The sequence below is a fragment of the Miniopterus schreibersii genome, assembly GCF_964146895.1.
Source record: "Miniopterus schreibersii genome assembly, chromosome: 3".
Lineage (NCBI taxonomy): Eukaryota > Metazoa > Chordata > Mammalia > Chiroptera > Miniopteridae > Miniopterus > Miniopterus schreibersii.
Genome location: NC_138103.1, coordinates 37,966,518 through 37,978,760, shown reverse-complemented (window position 1 = coordinate 37,978,760; position 12,243 = coordinate 37,966,518). Strand labels below are relative to the sequence as shown.

Here is a 12,243-nt window from a genome sequence, read left to right as displayed (position 1 = left end):
ATCTTTATACTCTAAAGAAATAGAAAGAATCAAGCATGAACTCCCTCAATTTTACTCCATATCCTGCTCCCTATTTTAAAGTGTAGTGACCTCCTATGTCCAACATTTATAAATTCCATTTTTTAATGGTTGGACTGTATCCACAGAATTACATTTTCCTTACTCTACCCTTTCATTCTCTCAATTACCCTTTACACCAACATTTTTCTCCATCGATTGTCATGTCTTTATCTTGCCACTTAAAACGAATGCATGGTCCTCTTTCAGGTTTTTGTCTGGCTGTGGGTTGCCATTTTTCTTCTTTGAGTCACCACATTTATGAAAAACCCTCAGGGTAATGCTCATCATGGCTAGATCCAATCGATGAGGCTCTTTTCTTGTACATTTTCACCACTTATTCCTTCCAGTCTGTCTAGGAATAATTTAGATTAGGGCTACTCCACCTCAGCCTATTGTTGCTGGAGGCCATATAATTCTTAGTTGAGGAGGCTGTTCTGTGCATACTGTAGGATGTTTAGCAGCATCCATGACCTCTACCCTCAAGGTGCCAATAATATGTGGCCCCTCAGTTGTGACAAAATATCTCCAGACATTGACAGCTGTTCCCTGAAGGGCAAAACCACCTTCAGTTACAGAGCACTGATTTAGAACAATTTTCTTTGAGTCTTTCAGAATAAAAGTTTTCTTAGTTAGACTCAATTTACTCAACTCTAAAGTGAGGATAATGAAACATATTTGCCAAGGCTATTTTGGTGAAATAAGGTGATGTATAGGAGTTTTAGCACAGTTTCTGTTCAGAAAATGTTTCTATTTTTATAATTATTATTAGCCTTTTTATCAATATACTAACCCCATACTCTCCTAAAATCTTGTTTTACCTATTACTTATCTATAATGTGTGTTATTTATTATATTACTTATCATTATTAGTTTAATTAATGTATCTGATATTATAGCATATGCATCTTATTTTGCATTTCTTACACTTTCTCTTTGCCTAAGTTTCGTTTTTTCTATAAAATGTTGATTTTCTATTCCATATCCTCCTTAGACTATTGTCCTTTCTTTTACCCTTTCCATTAAGTTAATTAAAAAAATAAATTTACATTTACTGTCATAAGTCCTGTCTATATTTTTCTATCTATCTGGCTTCTTTTCCAGTCATTTTACTGAAATTGCTCAGGCAAAGATCAGCAATATATTTTTTACTTAAAAATTTTCTTAAATGAAAATTAAACATGCACATAGTTTAAATAGGTAGTTTTCTCCAGGCTTATGAGGAATAAAACAAAAACACACACACACACACACAAAACACACAGAAAAGAAAAAAAACCCATATAAAACAAAAGTCCTCCACTCCCCACCCACATCAATTCTCTCACTTCTTAGTATTAAGGATTTTATATTATTTTAGATGATTCTCCAGGTATTTGTGCTCATATATCTGCCTAGCATTCTAAGAGGTTAATTTTATGTATCAGCTTGACTGGGATGAAGATGCCCAGATATTTGGTAAAATATTATTTCTGGTTGTGTCTGTCAGGGTGTTTCTAGAAGAGATTAGTATTTGAATCAGTAAACTGAGTAAAGCAGATTGCCTTCCCCAAGTGGGTGGGCATCATGTAGTCCAAAGGCCTGAATAGAACACAAGGTCAAGGGAAAAGGGAATTCTGTTGACCAGACTGTTGAGCTGGGACACGGGTCTTCTCCTGCTCTTATACTGGGAATTGCATCATCAGCGATTCAGTTCTTAGGCCTTCAGACTCAGGTTGGAGCTCACACCATCAGTCCTCTTGTTCTCATGCTTTTACACTCAGACTAGAATGACACCACTGGTTTTCCTGGGTCTCCAGTTTGCAGAGAGCAGATGATGGGTCTTCTCAGCCTCCATAATAATATGAGCCAATTCCTTGTAATAAATATCTTTATCTCTATCTTATTGGCTCTGATTCTCTGGAGAATCCTAATACATATGCAATACTACATTATACTTTGTTGGCTTTAGATATTATTTATTGACTTCCTGCTCTAGAAAATGATCATTTACCTTTCTTGTTCTCCCATCCATGGCACAGACACATACATTCTCTACTGTCATTCTGCCACATTAGTAACATGACAATTTTTTGTGTTTGCATTATGGCCCCATAAGGTGAACTGATTGGATTCTTTTATTGAAGGATCCCAAGGTTTTAGGCTTTTTATTTCCTTACTCTTGTGTTGGTCAATTTCCTCCTAGAAGAACCCTCCAGTCTTTAGTGTGGGAAGAATAATATTGGCTGTATGTGTCTTGAGGCTCTGTGCATGACAAGGGGATACGTGCTTTACCATTCCCTATATAGACTTTCACCTTGACTTCTTGTTTTCAGTACGGTGCGTCCATCTTCAGCTGGGCCTATTACTCTTGAAGCCACATTCCTTCTGTTTCATGTCTCCAGGGAATAACCCTTTAGGCTTCTCTTGCGTGGGGCAGGAGCAGTTGACTGTCAGTGTGGAGTGAAGAGTGGAATATGGATTTTTAAATGTTTCTTAAACTGATACTCAACTAATCCTCCCTTTTCCAGCACCAATTTCATTATCACTTTTTAGTAATAAGCCGTGTGTCTGATTCCTGAGGCTTTTTGAGGTTCCAAGTAATGCATACTTCTCTCCTTCCTCGCTTTCCCCGCTGCTGGCTTAGGTTTTGGCTTTCTCTGTCCTGCTGATAATTCCTATTCAACTGTCTGCTTTCCAGATTCTTAATTTTGTTACTGTCACCTCCTCTCATGTTATCTATATCCTTGCATATTTATGCATTTTATCTGTTGATGTATTTAATTTTTTCCTTTACTTTCATTTTAGTCCAGGTTTGGAGAGGAGAACTTGGAAACCAGAATGTTCAATCCACCACATTTAACCTAAATGACTCAGTGACTTCTTTATTGCCAAATCTAATGGCTCCTTTTAATTCTGATTCCTCTTAATACATTTATAGAATCGATTAGTATTAACTCCTGTCTTGGTAAATTCTTTGCTTCCTTAGCTTCTTTGATATTACTTTTATGTAAGGACAAATGTCTCTTGACAGCTCCTATGTGTTGGGCATTATATTAGATGATAGGGCACAAAGATGAGTAAAGCAGCCTTTGCAATCTATGTGATGGACATGAAAAGAGATAAATTACAGTATTGTTTTGAGAATTCTATAACAGTTTAAAAAAGGAGGATTGAAGGAGTAAGGGAAAACATGAATTTACCAAGCAAAAACATCAAGGGAAAGAATTCAATCAATAATAAAATAATAGAAATGGCTATAATTATTTATATTTACTATATTCCAGGCACTAGATGGAACTAAAGCCTGAATATTGAACCACTTAACTACCTTGTCCCTGTAGAAGGACAGTGCATGTACTTAAAACACTGATTTATGAAGGTGTTTTTCCTGTCAGGATAGTGGTGAGCATACAGTGGAGAATCCACCTAATCATTCATTTTCCATTGTCTACTGAGAACCTGGTATGTGCTAAGTGTTGTTCTAGGAGCTGGGAACACAGTACTTAAATGGCACAGTCCTGGCCTCAACTAGTTTAATGTAGGAAGTGATACTGTAAGATTCCTTGAAGAGAATGCGGCCAATGATGTGGAATGTGGATTAGAGCAGGGAAGGACTGGTGGCAGAGGGACCAGATAAGAGGGCTGATGCAGATTTACAAATGGGACATGCCAAAGGCTTGAACTGAGGCAATAAAAGTGGTGATGGAGAAAGAGGATTAGATTAAAGAGACATTTGGGTAATTGCAATAATTTGGCGAGGAAGAAAAGAAGTCAAGAATAACTGAACAATAATTTATTTTTCAGTCATTCCGATTTCTTTTATTCCTCACCAAATGTTTATAATAATAAGTGTTTGAAGAATTAATAGATAAATAAGTGAATGAGATTTGACAGAAATCCAAGAATTAGAAAAATAAAGTGAAGTCATAACTTTATAATTATGGAACAAATACAGCAATGTCTAAAGACCTGTAAACCCCAAAGACTTTTGGGTGCAAAATCAATGTGGACAATCAGGGCAAAGTGGGGGTGCTTTTAGCTGGGTGACAAAAGTTTTATTGGTAACAAAAATTGGTCAAACAGAAGTATGTTGGTTTCTGGTAAAGTTGAAAAGTTATGTCTTGAGCTTGAGAAGATGACACAGTAATACAAAGGTGATGCTTGTGGAAAGATCGGAGTTGGAGAAAAGTATTTAAAACTTGTATAATAATATGTAGAATCCTACCATGTGCCTTGTGTTGTGTTAAGCAGATTTATCATCCCCTTTTGGCATAAAACCCTTGAACTATATTTTTTTCTCCATTATACTTATGAGAAACTGAGGGTTGCTCAGGGCCACACAGTGATTAGTGCACACATATCACAGACAGTTAAGAAATTCCTTCTAAGCATTTAAAAATAGTCAACATAAAAGTACAATATCTGACTGACACCAAGGGCCACTCTTCATCTACTTTTCCACTGGAGATCATTGGTGGCTGAAACAAAAGTAGCTTCAGAATGGGTTTTGCCAATGTTTTATCTCTGATATTAATTGTGTACTTGGTTATTCAAATTTTATCTAAAACAATTCTATGACAGCTTCTCTAAGTTCTTGCAGAATCTTGAGGATGTAACTGATCTGGGCTAAAGAACTGAACTATGTGCTCTTTTAATGGAGACCACAAGAGCTCATGTTTGTACTAAGTTTTAAACTTAACAGCATTGTGTCTCTAGAAGATCGATCTTACCATTCTGGGTGGGTCTGATCTATTGTAATTGCAACAAGCTGAGTAAACAAAAAAGGCAAAGTTACCACAGTGGTAGCAATGTAGGTCCATATGGTAGCTTCCAGGAGAGTTAATACTGATAGTAGGGCAACAAGGCTTCATGGATTGAAAAACCCCAAGTTTATTTACCTTAGTGGTGAGCGCACCTGCAGAAAAACTATAGGTGGGTACCTACCCAAGAAGCTCTCAAGCTCAAAGCAACTTCTTTTTATCAATAATTCATACCTTCACTTATCTGGTGTTAGTCACCCCTCTGCATAAAACACTACCTATTTACCATCCTTTCTTGTGGTGATGAGAATGACAAAATCATGCAGTCTCCTCATTATCAGGACAGTCTTTATTTATGATTAAGGCATTTTGTTGACTCATCCATGCTGTCATTCTTAGTGGTTTTTATTTTATTTTTTAATGTAAGACACTATTTCCAAAACCACATTCAAAGTCCTTTTTCCTGTATATGATATATACTTATGATTTGGCCTATTAACTTTCTCTGCTACATTACAATAGAGTTCCTTTTTGGCCCCTAAAGATGCACACCCAACGCTTCCCATACATTACTTCACTGAATCACACATCCCAGTGTTCAGACTTCAATCACTTCATTGTCTCATTTGTTTCTCCATTTTCGGTTTTTAAGAATTCTTTAATAGAGAGGACAACAGGAGAATGGGATTTAAAAGAAGTTCTATGTTCTCTCTGCCATCTGTTAACATTATACCATCTGCTTCAAATACTGCACTTTTGAAAAGAATGTTTCTTTTTCTCCTTTGCATCCTTTCTGATTATGTTGTCAGAAACTCTCTCCTGCCTCCCTCCCTCATTTTCCCCTCCCCCTCCTTCCTTTATTAAATAGTTTAACATTGTACACCAAGAGATCATATGTATTTTTCATAGGAAAATCTTGAAAAAAAGAAAACTTATTTAAAATCCAGGATACCTGATTGTGCTGAGGGTTAATTTCCCATACACTCTGTGTGTGTAGATGCACATGCGTGTATAATCTCTAGGATGAGCTGGGGGGGGGGGGTTATGGGAGGTGGTGCAGGTGGGATGGTTGGTAGAAAGACAGAAATCAAATATCTCCAGTTTGTATTCTAAGTTATTTGTCTAGCTTAATGGCATCACCATCAGTATAACTTCCCCAAGTAGAAATTCTCATGGTATCCATGACTTCTGATTTCTTACATTTAGTTAGTCCCAAAATTCTCATGATTCTACCCCTGTATAGCTCTCAAGACTGACTTCTACTTTTTACTCCACTGTTGCCCTACTCCCTCAGTTTAGGCCCACCTAATCTGGACAAATATGTGACTTCAGACCACATAGGTTCATTTTCTCCCATCCCCCCTTTACAGGCTGCCTGGTCATCTGTCTTATCCCTATGACTACAGTCATCACTGTTGATTACAACATCCACCTAGATGATCTAGCCAACAGCAGGCCTCTGGGTATTTCCATAACCTTCTAAACTCTCTATTTTTTTCTTTGTTTTTTCAAATACCCACTCCCATAGTCATCACCAATAACTCTCCGGTCTCTATAATCTTGATTTCAAACATTTCACTCTCTTATCACTTCCTATCCTTTCAGTTTCTCTGTTCCAACATTTCCATTTGAACAATTCCCAATCTTTATGAGGCCTTCTTCAGTCCATTGACCTCACCTTTTCTTCACTAGCCTTAATTTCTTAACTTTCCTTTTTACTCACTGTATTAGCCCGTTCAGAGGTAATTTTCTAGTTCCATAATAGGAAAGAGGAGCTGATTTATTTATCTAAATAAATGGGTCTTTACCTAGCATCTCAGATTCTCAGATTGTAAGGTTTGAACAAACTTTATTATTGCTGTTTACCTTTCTAAGTCCTACTAGTAATTAAAGAAAATGATTTTAAGACAAGAAGGGAAGCTGAAGATTACCGTTCACTACATTTCCAGGCAGGATTTGAAACATGCTGACCAGAGAGAAAATGGGTGGTTTAAAAAAAAAAAAAAAGTACAAGCAGCAGGTATAATAGCAGCATGGACCAATACTTTCTAGCCTAAATCTAAGAGGATCAATTGAATAGACCTGCCTTTCATGAGGTCAGCTGGTTTCTTACTCCTAATAAGTAAGTTTAGACAAGGAGGGGTTGTAGATGTCCCTTGGTGTCTACACCAAAGCAGACATCGCTTTGGTATAGATATTTAACCCACCACATCTTTTTCAACATGTAGCTAAAAGTCAATGGAATGTTTACATTTCAAATGTAACAAGTGACTCCCAGTTTCAAACAGCTTTAGTATTATGGGTTTTTATCTATCAGCTTTATTATCCAAGATCTACAAGTTTTCACTGCCTTAGCAGATAATCTGGTGACTGAGGAAAGAAAGTTTCCCTGCATTTAATCTGTTTGAAGAACCCCTTGCCAAGATAGGCTGTCATCTTACTGGACTTCCCTGTATCATTTGGCAGAAGTGACCTCTCCCTCCTTATGAAAACACTTGCTTTTCTGGGCTCCTATAACATCAGACTCACTTGGTTTTCTTCCTGTTTCAATAGTCAATTTTGTTAGTCTGTCTTCTTTTCTAATTCACTCTTCTCCACCAGACCATTAAATATTAAGGTATGCCTTGAGTCTGTCCTTGTCTTTCTTTTCTGAGTATCTAATGGTCTTTTTAAATGATCACTTTCATATTCATGGCTTTAAATGTTATCCAGAGGTTGATTGTAGATAATTTACATCACCAGTCCTTACATCTCCCCTGAACTTAGACTTTTATTTCCAGCTGCCTTACTGACATCTATGCTTTGATATCTTCTAGGCAACTCAAACCCAACATGTTCATCCTGGAACTTTTGATCTACCTCCCACCGTATCTGCTTCCCTCCAAGTTTCCCAAACCTCAGAATAGCACTATTGCACACCCAGTTTCCAGGCCAAAATTCTAGGCATCATCCCTGATTTATCTTCTTTCCTCAGATCCCAAAATCCAGTTTGTCAATGTCTTATTGGTTCTAATTTAAAAAATGTATCATGAATCTGAATACTTCTTATTACCTCCATCAAAAACACCCTAATTGCAGGCCTCCATTGTTTCTCAGTTATAATATTTAAATACCCTCCCAAATGACCTGCTTTAATTTGTGCTTCCCTACCAAGATTGTAAGATACATAACAGCTCCGGTGATCTTTCTAATGCATGCATTGGATTATGGCATTTCCCTTCTGAAAATACTCCAGTGGCTGCCCATTGCAACTTGAATAAAATGCAAACCAACTTCTTAGCCAGGCTGGTATTTTCTGGCCTTCTGCATACCTTTCGGATGTCGACAGCCTTCTTTCTCTCTCTTATTCACTATAATCTGGCCACAATGCCTAGAAAATTGTCAGACTAATTTCTTTGTTTGGAAAGACCTCTTCCTATTCTTGTCTTGGGTGCCTCTATTTTATAACTTAGGCATTATTTCAAATGTTATGTCCTTAGAGAGAATCCCTGACCACTCTAACTAAAGCAGCCCCTCCCAGTTTCTTGTGGTTGTAGGACTGAGGTCTCCATATTGCTTCAGGATGCTCTCAGCTCCAGATATCGCCATACGTCTCCCATAGTTTACAATAGGGATGTTTGTTTTCTTCTAAACTAGTCACATTGCATCTGTCCGCTTTCCTCTCCTGTGACCGGCTGAAGAAAACTCTCTGGTTTTAAAGAACTCATCAAATTAGGTTAGGTCCACTCAAAAGAAACTCTTTTTTTTTTTTTTAATCCTCACTAGAGGACATGTTTTTTCATTGCTTTTCAGAGCTGGTGGAAGGAGGAGAGAGAGAGAGAAACATTGATGTGAGAGAGACATGTTTATTGGCTAGCCCCCCCCTCCCCCCCGCTTGAGCCTGCAACCAAGGTATGTGCCCTTGGCCGGAATCAAACCCAGGACCTTTCAGTCCTCGGATTGATGGTCTAACTACTGAGCCAGACTGGCTAGGATTGAACTCCCTTTTTTCATATAGTCTAACATAATCACTCATATACTATCTCCTCACATGCACAGGTTCCACCCACACTTAAAGGGATTATATAGGATGTTTATACCAGGGAAAGGAAATTTGGGGGACCATCTTAGGATCTTGTTTGCCATAGTCCTCTATCTATTAAATGAAATAAAGTAACTGTTAAGAAACTTCCAACAAAGGAAATTGCAGACCCAGTTGATTTCATAGAAAAATTCTACCAAATATTTAAAAAAAAATTAATACTAATTCTACATAAACTCTTCTATAAATACAAGAAGATTCTTTGTTTACCAACTCCTTTTATGAGTCCGGGGTTGTTATAATACCAAAACCAGGCAAAGATTATAGAAAACTGCATGCTGATACACCACATAAATATATTTTTTAAAAACCTTAACAAATTTTATCATAAAATCCAGCAGTATATGCAAATGATAATGCATTATGATCAAGTGGGGTTTATCTCAGGAATATGAGGCTGGTTTAACTTTTTAAAAAATGAAATATGTTATATCAATAGACATGTAATTATCTAAATAGGTGCAAAAAAAGTATTTGAAAAATTCAGCCTTCAATTACACTTACAAAAAAACAACTCCCAATGTACTAGGAATTAATGGGAACTTCTTTGAACCAACAAAGGGCATCTACAAAAATCACTACTTTCAATATTATACTTAATGGTAAAAGCATAATCATGCCTATTCACCATTATAATACAGATCTTAGTGCACTAAAACAGGAAAAAAATAATAAAAGGTATACATATTGGAAAGAAAAAAATAAAAGCATCTCTATTTGAAGATGACATGATTAGCTCCTTAGAAAATACCAAAGAATGTACCAAAAAAGCTATTAAAACTAACAAATGAATTTACAAAGGTAACATCAGAGTTAATATAAAAAATCAATTCTACCTCTTTGGCACAACTACTGTGGGATGAAGACCATTCTCAGCAATCAGATTGTTGACCTTCCAGAAAATGTCAACAAGACTCTGTAGGAACGCACAGTTATTGTGAGGGACCCTGCAGAGGGACTTCAATCATATCCATGTAGAACTCAGTCTCCTTGGAAAGAAAAGGAAGAGGCTCTGGGTTGACAAATGGTGGGGAAATAGAAAGAAACTGGCTATCTTTGGCACTATCTGTAATCATGCACAGAACACGATCAAGGGTGTTGCACTAGGCTTTCATTACAAGATAAGGTCTGTGTACACTCATTTCCCATCAATGTTGTTATTCAGGAGGATGGTTTTGTTGAAATCAGAAATTTCTTGGGTGAAAAATATATCCTCAGGGTTCGGAAGAGGTCAGGCATTGCTTGTTCAGTATCTCAAGCCCCGAGAGATGAGTTAATTCTTGAAGGAAATGACATTGAACTTGTATCAAATTCAGCTGCCTTGATTCAGCAAGTCACAACAGTAAAAAACAAGCACATCAGAAAATTTTTCGATGGTGCCTGTGTCTCTGAAAAAGGAAGAGTTCAGCAGACTGATGAGTAAGATTTAAGTTGTACAGTTATAGAAACAGCAAGATGCTGGATAATTTCTCACACTTATTTGTGATACTTTAAAGATAACAGTTTAAGTCAGGTATTGGAAAAAAAACAAATCAATTCTAGTTCTATATACTAGGAATGAACATTTGGAAATTTAAACTTAAGTATGTTATAATTTTCACCAGCACTAAAAACATGGAAAATAAGAATAATTTTAACAAAATGTGTAAAATATTTGTAATTTGAAAACTGTAGAACATTGATTACAGCTACAGTATATAAGTCAAAAGAGACACATGAATGGAAAGATAAACTATGTTTATGGACTGGAAGACAATGTTGTTAAAATGTCAATATTCCCCCAAACTATTTTGTGATTCATTTAAATTCTAATTAGAATCTCAGCATGCTTTCTTTGGGTAGAGATGGATCAGCTGATTATAGTATTTATATGGAAAAGAAATAACTTAGAATAGACAAAATTTTTTGAACATCGGCAAAGTTGGAGGACCCATATGTCTTGATTTTATTCTTATTATAAAGTCACAATAATGGAGTCAATGAGGTATTGTTTTAAGGATAGACATGCAGACCAATGAACAGGATAGAGAATATAGAAATAGATCTACACAGTTATGGTTGCTCTATTTTTTTTTTTATAAAGATGCCAAGGCAAATAAATGGAGTAATGATTGTCTTTTAAATACAATGCTCATCTCATTGGACATCCATATGCAAAGCAATGAATAATGACTAGTAACTCATTTCAAATAAAAAAAATTATCTCAAAATGGAAAATAGATCTGTTTTTAAGAGCTAAAGTTATAAAATTTCCAGAAAGAAATGTAGAATAAAGCCTTTGTGGCACTGGATGAGGCAAAGTTTTTTAAAGCAAGACTAAACTACAAAAGAAAATATTGAAATTTTGATAATTTTTTTATCAAAATAAAAAACTCAATTTTCCTCTGTGAAACAAAATGTTACAAAAATGAAAAGAAATAGATTTAGAGAAAGTATTTGCAAAACGTATCTCATAAAAGACAAGTATAAAGAACTCTCACAACTCAAAATAAGAAAAAGAAAAACTGAATTAAAACGAGTAAAAGGTTTGCCCTGGTCGGGTGGCTGAGTTGGTCAGAGTGTCATCCCGTACACCAAACGGTTGCAGGTCAGGTTCCTGGTCAGGGCACATACCTAGGTTTCAGATTAGATTCCTGGTTGGGTTGCATAAGGGAAGCAACCCATCAATGTTTTTCTCTCACATAGATGTCTCTCTCTCTTCTAAAAAATAAAGATAAAAAAATTAAAAATTTCTAAAAATGAGAAAAAGGTTTGAATAGCCACTTGAGCAAAGAAGAGATTTAGATGGCAAACAAGCACGCTAAAAGATTTTAACATGATTCAACATCATTTCAACATACTCAAAATCATTTTACATTAGAGAAATGCAAATTAGAACCACAATGAGAAATCACTACACATCTATTAGAATAACTAAAACAGAAAAATTTGATTAGTATGCAGAACACTGAGAACTATCATGCATTAGTGTTGTGAATGTAAAATAGTCAACAACTTTGGAATAATAGTTGGCAGTTTCTTATAAAGTTAATCAAACACATACCATATTTTCCATCAATTCCTTTCCTAATACTCAAGAGAAATAAAGGTCTACATAGAGGTCTGCACAAAAGTCTCTCTATAGATGTTTATAGTAGCTTCTTTCATAATTGGACAAACTGGAAATGACCCAAGTGTCCTTCAACTGATGAATATATATTCAAAATTTAGGTATATCTATAATTGAGTATATCTTTGCAATAAAAGGAATAAATTACTGATGCACGTAACAATATTGATGAATTTTGAATGCATTATGCTAAGTAAATAAAGCCAGACTCAAAGGCTACATAGTGTATGATCCCATTTATATGACATTTTAGA

The 12,243-nt window shown here is 35.9% G+C and overlaps 1 pseudogene across 1 annotated transcript; it reads left to right on the top strand.

Annotated features, from left to right (window-relative positions):
- Window positions 1-9,739: 9,739 nt before the first annotated feature.
- LOC308554411 (large ribosomal subunit protein uL6 pseudogene) lies at window positions 9,740-10,303 on the top strand (annotated as a pseudogene). Its single transcript has one exon. The product of its transcript is annotated as a large ribosomal subunit protein uL6 pseudogene (transcript).
- Window positions 10,304-12,243: the final 1,940 nt, after the last annotated feature.